The sequence below is a fragment of the Schistocerca nitens genome, chromosome 10 (genome assembly GCF_023898315.1).
Source record: "Schistocerca nitens isolate TAMUIC-IGC-003100 chromosome 10, iqSchNite1.1, whole genome shotgun sequence".
NCBI lineage: Eukaryota > Metazoa > Arthropoda > Insecta > Orthoptera > Acrididae > Schistocerca > Schistocerca nitens.
The window spans coordinates 73,039,038-73,051,317 of record NC_064623.1 but is presented as its reverse complement, the minus strand read 5'-3'; the positions used below and the strand labels follow the sequence as shown (position 1 = coordinate 73,051,317).

General features: G+C 43.7%; 1 protein-coding gene across 1 annotated transcript in view; it reads left to right on the top strand.

Annotated features, from left to right (window-relative positions):
- The first annotated feature begins 9,034 nt into the window (after window positions 1–9,034).
- LOC126210132 (UDP-glucosyltransferase 2-like) overlaps window positions 9,035–12,280 on the top strand; it is a 48,081-nt gene continuing 44,835 nt past the window's right edge. The window contains exon 1 of the mRNA XM_049939280.1: window positions 9,035–9,097. The gene's annotated coding sequence lies outside the window, so the exon portion shown is untranslated. The remainder of the gene's footprint in view (window positions 9,098–12,280) is intronic.

Below are 12,280 nucleotides of genomic sequence, written 5' to 3'. Positions count from 1 at the left end.
AGAGCAGTAGCAGATGTCTTGCTGCTTGCGGCAGGTCATGCAAGGGTAGGCTTCGTTAGTAGTGGGTATCATGCATGTCGATACCTCTGACGTTGTGCGGCGCTGTTCCTCCGCGGCTGCCGCTGGGTGCCGGCGTTTATCTCTCGGTCAGCATCAGCAACCTGTAATAGTTAGGTTCATCATCGTTTTGTGTCCGATAGGTCATATATCAGATGCACAGTCTAGGCTGATGTTGGCGATTTGTTTGTGCGTCAGTGGGCGAGCTCATCGGTTTCCCTGCTGTAGCCCGTTGGTCGGCTTTAATAGCAGCTAGTATATCTAGTCAACGTTGCTGACATGCAGGGGCTTGCCGACGTTTGTCGCTTGTGGGTGTATGTTGCTTGCCATAGGTGGTTATGCCCTAGCTAGTAGTGCCTTTGGCCGCTTATGCTTCCACCTACGGTTGTTCCCTGAATGAGAGGTTCCCTGAACGAGAGGTATCACGTCTTTAAATACAGGGTGGTTGTAATTAAACTTCCCCATTTAACGCGTTATAGCCGGCCGGTGTGGCCGAGCGGTTCTAGGCGCCTCAGTCTGTACCGCGCGACCGCTACGGTCGCAGGCTCGAATCCTGCCTCGGGCATGGATGTATGTGATGTCCTTAGGTTATGTTTAAGTAGTTCTAAGTTATAGGGGACTGATGACCTCAGATGTTAAGTCCCATAGTGCTCAGAGCCATTCGAACCATTTTTAAGACGTTATAAGAAGGAAACTAATTACGAGTACCAAACTTGACAGCATTAATGTCCAGAGTATGGGGCATCTGATTACCATGTGAAACAGCGCCACCGTCCAATTCCAACTATGGCCACCAGGTGCCGGGATCAGTCATCTTGATTCATAGTCTCACAAACCTGACCAGTCACAGTACACTTGTTGATGTGCAACATGAGTCTGGACAAAAGGAGCAGGGCACTATTAGTGAGTATCTATTATCAAAACAACAGTAATGCTGCAGCTGCACTGGATATGGAAACGAGCGTTTGGCGCCATTGGCCGGGAGGCCCCCTTGCAGGGCAGGTCCCGCCGCCTTGGTGAAGGTCTTATTACATTCGACGCCACATTGGGCGACCTGCGCGCCGGGTGAGGATGAAATGATGATGAAGACAACACAACACCCAGTCCCTGAGCGGAGAAAATCTCGGATCCACCAGGGAATCGAACCCAGGCCCGTAGGACAACACTCCATCACGCTGACCACTCAGCTATCGGAGGTGCACTTCGAGAATATCACCGGCTGAAAGTATTATGCAAGGGTCCTCTTTCTCCACCTGCTGTGCGGAGCATGAAGTTCGAATCAACTGGAGAACTGGGCGTCGCTCTGAGAAGAGAGGTGGTTTATGAAATCGCTGTTGCTATGCGAGACAACGCTGCGCGCAATTCCCAATCGTCAAGACGCGTGCTGTATCACGACAGTTGAATATCCCGTAGTCCACTGTATGGAAAGCGCTTCGAACCATTCTCAAATGGTATCCGTACAAGATCCATATCGTACAGCAGCTTGCACTACAGGACGCACAACAACGTGTTGACTTCTCCCTTCACTTTCTCGCAAGGATTGAAGTTGATGAGGGCTGACCCTGGACCGTTCTATTGACAGACGAAGCTCATTTTTCTCTAGCGGTGAGGTGAAAACACAGAATTGCCGAGTGTGGGGATCTTCATCTCCAGTCACTGTGCATGACGTACCTCTGTATTGTGAACGTGTCACCGTATGGTATGGCTTCACGGCTACGTTCATCACTGGCCCATTCTTTTTTGAACAGGTTGGTGTTCAAGGGCCAAAGACGTGCAGTGTGACTGGCCAGCGTTACTGCGATATTCTTCGCCCGCATGTCATACCCGCCCTAGAGGAGAGAGACGCATGGAAATCAACAGTTTTCATGCAAGATGGGGCCCCACCGCACATCGCTCGTGAAATTCACCTGCTTCTCCGAAACGCATTTCGAAACGATCGAATAATCAGCCGATCGCCTCCAAATGCTTGGCCGGCACAATCACCTGATCTCACTCCTTGTGATTTCTGGTTGTGGGGCCACCTGAAGGACAGGGTTTAGCAGGGGAACATTCAGTAATGCGCCGATCTGAAGCGCAGCGAATCAAGAGAGGTAGCAAACATACCTATCGACATGCTTCGTTCTGCTGTGCAGAATGCAATCCTGCGCGTTCAGACTCTTCTGGACACTGATTGGCGCCCTATTGAGCCCGTTTTGTAGCAGTAATGGTACCTGTATGTAATGGCACGATGTACCGTAGCAGCATATTAAAAGTGTTTCTCCATTATTTCTCTTCCCCATGCCCTTGACATTTATGCTACCATGTTTGGTACTCGTATGGTAAAAAGTTCCCGTGTTATAAAGTGTTAAATAGGGGAACTTTAATTATAACCACGAAATACATAGGTCAGAGAAAAAATGTTCGTGACTGAGAGTAGGAGATAAGTGGTGTGCACCCACTGTTGGGAGGTCCTTTAAATCGTAGGTGCTGATAACAGTGATAACGATCCGGTGACTGTAAGGAACGACTTTACTTGCTGAGGTGTAGATGGGAATTTCATGGAGCGGGCAGTGCGGAAGGAAGAACTCCGTGAAATCTAAGAACGCGAAATTTGAAAAATAATAAATGTATTCTAATTGTTAATTATTAAGTTGAATATCAGATCTGTTATACACGTAGCACAGACAGGCAGCATACGAGTTGGTAGCTGTCCTCATTTATCATGTACTGAGTTCTAATTTTGAAGATAATAAAAAGGTGCATTATTTATATGGTGTGAATTGGGGATGATGACTCCTTTGCTCCAGAAGAGTGGAGTAAAGGAGTCATCATCCCTATGTTCAAAAAGTGCAGTCGATGGAAGTGTGGAGATTATAGCAGCATCACGCTGCTGTCACACACCCTGCAGCTGTTTGAAAAGATCATAGAAATGAGAATTACAGATAGTAGCATCTTTGCTTGAAGAAGAACAATAGGGATTAAGGAAAGACCGAGGACTATGGATCTTATTTTTTGCAATAAGAAAACTGAGAGGAAAGCACTGGGAGTATGGAAGAAATCTTGTGCACATTGGAAAAGCATATGACAATGTCATCAGGAGAAAGAAAACTGGCGTTCTGCGGATCGGAGCGTGGAATGTCGGATCCCTTAATCGGGCAGGTAGGTTAGAAAACTTAAAAAGGGAAATGGATAGGTTAAAGTCAGATATAGTGGGAATTAGTGAAGTTCGGTGGCAGGAGGAACAAGACTTTTGGTCAGGTGAATACAGGGTTATAAATACAAAATCAAATAGGGGTAATGCAGGAGTAGGTTTAATAATGAATAAAAAAAATAGGAGTGCGGTTGAGCTACTACAAGCAGCATAGTGAACGCATTATTGTGGCCAAGATAGACACGAAGCCCACACCTACTACAATAGTACAAGTGTATATGCCAACTAGCTCTCCATATGATGAAGAAATTGATGAAATGTATGATGAGATAAAAGAAATTATTCAGGTAGTGAAGGGAGACGAAAATTTAATAGTCAAGGGTGACTGGAATTCGAGAGTAGGAAAAGGGAGAGAAGGAAACACAGTAGGTGAATATGGATTGGGGGAAAGAAATGAAATAGGAAGCCGTCTGGTAGAATTTTGCACAGAGCGTAACTTAATCATAGCTAACACTTGGTTCAAGAATCATAAAAGAAGGTTGAACACATGGAAGAATCCTGGAAATACTAGAAGGTATCAGATAGATTATATAATGGTAAGACAAAGATTTAGGAACCAGGTATTAAATTGTAAGACATTTCCAGGGCCAGATGTGGACTCTGACCACAATCTATTGGTTATGACCTGTAGATTAAAACTGAAGAAACTGCAAAAAGGTGGGAATTTAAGGAGATGGGATCTGGACAAACTGATTAAACCAGAGGTTGTACAGAGTTTCAGGGAGAGCATAAGGGAACAATTGTCACAAATGGGGGAAAGAAATACAGTAGAAGAAGAATGGATAGCTGTGAGGGATGAAGTAGTGAAGGCAGCAGAGGATCAAGTAGGTAAAAAGACGAGCGCTAGTAGATATCCTTGGGTAACAGAAGATATATTGAACTTAATTGATGAAAGGAGAAAATATAAAAATGCAGTAAATGAAGCAGGCAAAAAGGAATACAAACGTCTCAAAAATGAGATCGACAGGAAGTGCAAATTGGCTAAGCAGCGATGGCTATAGGACAAATGTAAGGATGTAGAGGCTTATCTCACTAGGGGTAAGATAGATACTGCCTACAGGAAAATTAAAGAGACCTTTGGAGAAAAAAGAACCACTTGAATGGATATAAAGAGCTCAGATGGAAACCCAGTTCTAAGCAAAGAAGGGAAAGCAGAAAGGTGGAAGGAGTATATAGAGGGTCTATACAAGGGCGACGTACTTGAGGACAATATTCTGGAAATGGAAGAGAATGTAGATGAAATGGGAGATACAATACTGCGTGAAGAGTTTGACAGAGCACTGAAAGACCTGAGTCGAAACAAGGCCCCGGGAGTAGACAACATTCCATTAGAACTACTGACGGCCTTGGGAGAGCCAGTCCTGACAAAACTCTACAATCTGGTGAGCAAGATGTTTGAGACAGGCGAAATACCCTCAGACTTCAAGAAGAATGTAATAATTCCAATCCCAAAGAAAGCAGGTGTTGACAGATGTGAAAATTACCGAACAATCAGTTTAATAAGTCACAGCTGCAAAATACTAACGCGAATTCTTTACAGACGAATGGAAAAACTAGTAGAAGCCAGCCTTGGATTCCGTAGAAATATTGGAACACGTGAGGCCATACTGACCTTACGACTTATCTTAGAAGAAAGATTAAGGAAAGGCAAACCTACGTATCTAGCGTTTGTAGACTCAGAGAAAGCTTTTAACAATGTTGACTGGAATACTCTCTTCCAAATTCTAAAGGTGGCAGGGGTAAAATACAGGGAGCGAAAGGCTATTTACAATTTGTACAGAAACCAGATGACAGTTATAAGAGTCGAGGGACATGAAAGGGAAGCAGCGGTTGGGAAGCGAGTGAGGCAGGGTTGTAGCCTCTCCCCGATGTTATTCAATCTGCATATTGAGCAAGCAGTAAAGGAAACAAAAGAAAAATTCGGAGTAGGTATTAAAATCCATGGAGAAGAAATAAAAACTTTGAGGTTCGCCGATGACATTGTAATTCTGTCACAGACAGCAAAGGGAAGAGCAGTTGAACGGAATGGATGTTGTCTTGAAGGGAGGATATAAGATGAACATCAACAAAAACAAAACAAGGATAATGGAATGTAGTCGAATTAAGTCGGGTGATGTTGAGGGTATTAGATTAGGAAATGAGACACTCAAAGTAGTAAAGGAGTTTTGCTACTTGGGGAGCAAAATAACTGATGATGGTCGAAGTAAAGAGGATATCAAATGTAGGCTGGCAATGGCAAGGAAAGCGTTTCTGAAGAAGAGAAATTTGTTAACATCGAGTATAGATTTAAGTGTCAAGAAGTCATTTCTGAAAGTATTTGTATGGAGTGTAGCCATGTATGGAAGTGAAACATGGACGGTAAATAGTTTGGACAAGAAGAGAATAGAAGCTTTCGAAATGTGGTGCTACAGAAGAATGCTGAAGATTAGATGGGTAGATCACATAACTAATGAGGAAGTATTGAATAGGATTGGGGAGAAGAGAAGTTTGTGGCACAACTTGACCAGAAGAAGGGATCGGTTGGTAGGACATGTTTTGAGGCATCAAGGGATCACCAATTTAGTATTGGAGGGCAGCGTGGAGGGTAAAAATCGTGGGGGGAGACCAAGAGATGAATATACTAAGCAGATTCAGAAGGACGTAGGTTGCAGTAAGTACTGGGAGATGAAGAAGCTTGCGCAGGATAGAGTAGCATGGAGAGCTGCATCAAACCAGTCTCAGGACAGAAGACCACAACAACAACAACATGACAATGTTCCTCAAAACAAGATATGGGAATGTTAGGAAGGCCTAAAGGTATCAAAGTACCTAACTGATAATGTGAAGATGCTGTACCAAAAGTGTTACAGCTGTGTCCACATAGGTAACGGACGATCAGAATTGTTTGAAACAAAGAGTGGTGTCCAATAAGAAAGTGCCCTATCGCCACTATTTGTAATAGTAATGGACAAGGTCATACAATCTGTCAATAAAATAGACAGTGAACCAAATGCCCTGGTTTCTGCTGATGATTTGATAGTATGGGGAGGGACAGAAGCTGAAGCACAGAAGAAACTTAATGACTGGAACAACACATTCAAAAATTTCGGACTAAAAATAAGTAAAACAGGGGCAGCAGAAATAACCATCAACAGGCAAGGAACAACTTCAAATATATTTCTAGAAGGAGTCAAAGTAGAATCTGTTTCACATTTCGAGTACCTAGGAAGCATTATCTCGAAAGACAACACCAGAATACAAAAAGCATACAGTTTTTTCAGTCAAATCAGAAATCTTCTCTGGGATGATAAAATGCCACGAAAAGTAAAAGCGACCATGTACCACACCTATTTCGTAACAATCATAACATATGGTGTAGAAACATGTACCCTACTAAACAAAGACCTCAGCAGAATTCAGGAAACAGAAGCGAGATTCAACAGAACCATGAACCAAACAACTAGAAAGGACGAAATCAGGAATAAGGTGAACAGAAAAATAGCTGGCATTGAGGCTCCTGTTCATAAAGAAACCCACGCTTAAGTGGTATGAGCAATGAATGGCCAAAGACCTGCCAAATGGTATTTCAACCTGAACTTCGTAGGAAGGAGACGACGAGGAAGACCAAGAAAACTCTGGATAGAGACTGTAAGATTAGATGTGGAAGAGAAAAGACACAAATGGGAAGCTGTCCTGGAACAGAAGACATATAAAGAGGACGGGGAAGGAAGCCGGCCGTGCCCTTTCAAAAGAACCATCCTGGCATTAGCCTGAAGCGATTTAGGGAAATCACGGAAAACCTAAATCAAGATGGCCGTAGTCCTCCCGAATGCGAGCCCAGTGTGCTAACCACTGCGCCACCTCAGTCCTAAGAGGCAGACAATGGGTATATATATATATATATATATATATATATATATATATATATATATATATATATATATATATATATATATATGGTGCACATTTTCGGCCGATTTGATGCGTCCTTCTCAGATCATTCTAAATAAATCGGAGTTCTTCCCCAATTTTAATTTTTCTCGATTTCAGCGCCATCTGTCAATGATTTTAAAAAAAATTTCAGACAAAACTCGATTACTTTTTTATGGAGAGTCCGAATCTGCAATAAAAAATGGGGGTTTCCATTTAAGATTTACAAGCTGCCCCCCACCCCACCCAAGGGGGCGGGGGCTGGGGGTCATGTGCAGTATCATTTGATGTCCCCCTTTGAGCTTACGAACTTGTCTTACCCAATGTATAGTTTTCCAGTTAATCTCATCTGAAACTTCAGATGGACCACCCTGTATATCTATGGATTAGTATTTTGTGGTGTAAGAGAGATAAAGAGTGTATATGTACCCTTTTGTGTGCAATTTGTATGTGTGCATGTGCGCGCACGAGCGCGCGCGCGCGCGCGCGCGCGCGCGTTTGTGTGTTTGTGTGTGTGTGTGTGTGTGTGTGTGATCTACACGTTTTGTGGTGGGATTCATGGACAAGTAGGCGAAAGGGGGTTGGTGGTATTATTACTAATATTACTCTTTGTTGGAGTGCTACTCTATTACATTATCTATTACCGTAAGCAATGAGTTGTTTGTCATATGTACTTGATCATTCAACAGTTTTCTTTCTTTTTTTTTCCTGCTTCGGTTTTCTGTACGTCGTAGTTTCCTTGCAGAGTTAGGAGGTGTTTTTTGTTGTCGATTCTAATTATTTTCATGTCTTTTTCTCTAGAGGTTGGTTTGTGGTTGTGTTGTGTCAGGCGTTCTGGAAATGCCGAGAGGTTTGTCCCATACTTCCAGCATATGTGTATTCTTCGTATCTAACATCCAATGTTCTTCCTGCTTGTCCTGTATACCTGTCATCACAAGTGTTTCTCTGTAATTGATATATACCTACTTCCTGGTATATGTCTGTGTCTTTTGTTACTTTTGAAGCGTATTTTTTGGCAGAACTGTGTACGCTATGTTTATGTCCTGTCTTTTGAAAATGTTGATGATTTTATGTGTGAGTTTGTGTTTGTGTGGCATTAGAAACCATCTTGTGTTTTCTCTTAAAATTTATGTACATCGTAGGTAATTGGCCGGTCGCGGTGGCCGAGCGGTTCTAGGCACTTCAGTCCTGAACCACGCGGCTGGTACGGCCGCAGTTTCGAATCCTGCCTCGGGCATGGATGTCCTTAGGTTAGTTACGTTTAAGTTTAGGGGACTGATGACCTCAGCTGTTAAGTCCCATAGTGCTTAGAGCCATTTGAACCCATCGCAAGTAAATTTGAACATAGCACGTCCGAGAGTGAACCCAGAGCTCTGTGAAAATTTGATGTTGCCATTATGCAGCACAACCAGCCACAATATTGCGCAACACTGTGTCAATCGGAAGGAAGCAAATAAAGTAGTTGGCAGGTAAGTTCTGAGCGCAATAGGAGCACTAAAAGGCATGAGGGCAGCACGACCTTAGTAAGGGTGTAGACCTACTCGCAATTTATCGATATCGTGCAAACAGGTCTCAGGAACCTAGTTTGATTTTGTAACTTTGCGTAATAACGTGCGCAAGCGAGGAGTGAGAGATCCTGGTGGAACAGGGGCGCTATGTCAGGAGGCAGTGGCCTTAGTGTTTCCACGGCGCTGCTTTCCGGCTTTTCGCTGTTGCTGGAGGGTAGGGTTCAGTGCGCGGGCGTCCGTTACGCGTACGCGTCCGGACCGCATGGCGGGCCATGCGCGCGTGTGACCTTGAGATAGCGTCAGCTCATCCTGTGCAAGGCCGCGCCGCGCGGATATATCAGCTGGGCGATCGCTGGGCGCTTCATTCCCACAGATGCCGCAGTACCGATAGCACCTTACTCACCGACATCCACTGTGCCAGCGTCCCTAACAGGTTGGTTTTACTCATACTGATATTCCGCTCTGTTGTTGTTGCAGTCTTCTACCTCTACATCTATGGTCTGCAAAGCACCGTGACGTGCATGGCAGAGGGTACATTCAACTCTAGCAGTTATTAGGCTTTCTTCCTGTCCAATTCACGTATGGAGGGCGCGAATAGTGATAGTGTGGTGTCACCGCCAGACACCACACTTGCTAGGTGGTAGCCTTTAAATCGACCGCGGTCCGTTAGTATACGTCGGACCCGCGTGTCACCACTATCAGTGATTGCAGACCGAGCGCCGCCACACGGCAGGTCTAGTCTAGAGAGACTTCCTAGCACTCGCCCGTTGTACAGCCGACTTTGCTAGCGATGGTTCACTGTCTACATATGCTATCATTTGCCGAGACGACAGTTTAGCATAGCCTTCAGCTACATTTGCTACGACCTAGCAAGGCGCCATATTCAGTTACTATTCTGAACATATAATATTGTGAATCATGTACCGTCAAGAGCGACGTTCATCATTAATGGATTAAAGTTAAGTATGAAACTAATTACGTCCGCTTTCTGAATTCTCATTCCTTGTCATGTTCCAGACCTCACGTCAGTATAGTCCTTCCCTCCTCACGCCAGCCTGCGTGAGCTAAAACGCGTGCATTTCAGCCTGCACTCGTAACACGGTGTTGGCTCTTCTGCTAACACTACAGATGGTTTGCATGCCTCTGTGCTGCATGAACTATGTGTAGGGGGTTGTAGTACGTCCCGAGAGTAATCATTTAAAGCCAGTTCTTGGAACTTAGTGCAGACTTTCTCAGGATGGTTTACATCTGTCTTCGAGTGTCTGCCAGTTCAGTTCCTTCATTTACATCTACGTGATTACTCTGTTGTTCACAATAAAGTGCCTGGCAGAAGGTTCAATGAACCACCTTCAAGCTGTCTCTCTACCGTTCCATTCTCGAACGGCACGCGGGGAAAACGAGCACTTAAATTTTTCTGAGCGAGCCCTGATTTCTCTTATTTTATCGTGATGATCATTTCTCGCTGTGTAAGTGGGTGCCAACAGAATGTTTTCGGAATCGGAGGAGAAAACTGGTGATTGAAATTTCATGACAACATCCCGTCGCAACGAAAAACGCCTTTGTTTTAATGATTGCCACTCCAATTCACGTATCATGTCTGTGACACTATCTCCTCTATTTCGCGATAATACAAAACGACCTGCCCTTCTTTGTACTTAGTCCCACCTGATGCGGATCCCACACCGCACAGCAATACTCCAGATTTGGGTGGACAAGCGTGGTGTATCAGTCTCTTTAGTAGACCTGTTGCACCTTCTAAGTGTTCTGCCAACGAATCGCAGTCTTTGGTTTGCTCTACGGACAATATTATCTATGTGATCGTTCCAATTTAGGTAATTTGAAATTGTAATCCCTAAGTATTTAGTTGAATTTACAGCCTTCAGATTTGTGTGACTTATCGCGTAATCGAAATTTAGCTTTCTTTTAGTACTTATGTGAATAACTTCACACTTTTCCTTATTCAGGGTCAATTGCCACTTTTCGCACCATACAAATATCTTATCTAAATCATTTTGCAAGTCGTTTTGATCATCTGGTGACTTTACAAGACGGTAAATGACAGCATCATCTGCAAACAATCTAAGACGGCTACTCAGATTGTCTCCTATGTCGTTAATACAGATCAGGAACAATAGAGGGCCTGTAACACTTCCTTGGGGAACGCCGGATATTACTTCTGTTTTACTCGATGACTTTCCGTCTATTACTACGAACTGTGACCTTTCTGACAGGAAATCACGAATCCAGTCGCACAACTTCAGTGTCTCTGCGACAGTCTCCCACGGATTAAACAAACCTGTGACCATACGTGTTGCCCTTCTCTGTATACATTCAATATCCCCTGATAGTCCTGTCTGGTACAGGTCCCACAAACTTAATTTGTGAGCAATTCCTTTTGTAGACTGATTGCACTTCGCCAGTATTCTACCAGCAAACCTAAGTTTACCACCTGCTTTAGCCACGACTGAACCTATGTGATCATTCCATTTCCTATCCCCTCAAAGTGCTACACCCAGGTATTTGTACGAGTTGGCCGATTCCAACAGTGTCTCAGTGCCACTATAGTCACGGGATACTACTTTTTTTCGTTTTGTGAAGCGCAAAATTTTACATTTCTGAACATTTAGAGCAAACTGCCAATCTCTGCACCACGTTGAAAACTTAAGATCTGACTGAATATTCAAGCAGCTTCTCTCAGACATTACTTCATTATAAACAACTGTATCACCTGCATAAAGCCTGATTTTATTATTAATATTATCTGCAAGGTCATTAACATACAACGTGAACAGCAAGGGTCTCTGTCCAGTGCAAGTTTCTTCATTTCTACACAGCTTCTGAAACCTACATCCGCACGAACCTGCTTACGATTGTCTGCATCCGTTTCCTTTCACTGCCAAATTAACTACTCATTGGCGCCTAAACACGCGTCGTATTGACTGTACCTACCTTATGTCGTTTTCTGCCACATAGCCCTTTCTCATCAGGAGGATTCAGTATTTCTTCACCTGTTACTCGAGCTACCCATCCACTTTTAGCATTCTTCCGTTATAATACACTTCCAGAAGCTTGTATTCTCCTTTGCCCTATGCTGTTCATCGCACGCATTTCTCTTCCATACGAAGCAACACTTCTCACACATGTTTTCAAAAACACTTCCTAACATTTAAATTTATATTAGACTAGGGGCCCCCCTCCTCTCGGCTTCGCACGGGTACCTGTAAGTATCTACCGGCGAATAATTCGTTTGGCGTAGCGGTAATTACATTATCATAATATTAACACGTGAACACGAAAACTGAAGTACCGGCTTTTTAATATTAATTATATTCGGAGACCAATGAAACTTATATAATTAGAAAGGCACTTTGCCATAGATTTCCATAAGGAAAAGATGTGTACGTAGTCGTTAAGAGTGGTAATGGGAAGCAGATGCTTTCACATTCATAACTCTGATGACACCTTCCCTACCGCACATTAAAGACCCCAGCACATGAACATCGAAAATTGAAGTGCTAGCAATTTCCACCCACTGTACTGACCAGGTGCAACGGTAGGGATAACACATGAAGGTAAACAACGTTTCGTGAAAATGCATTCTACGGATGCTCATGTA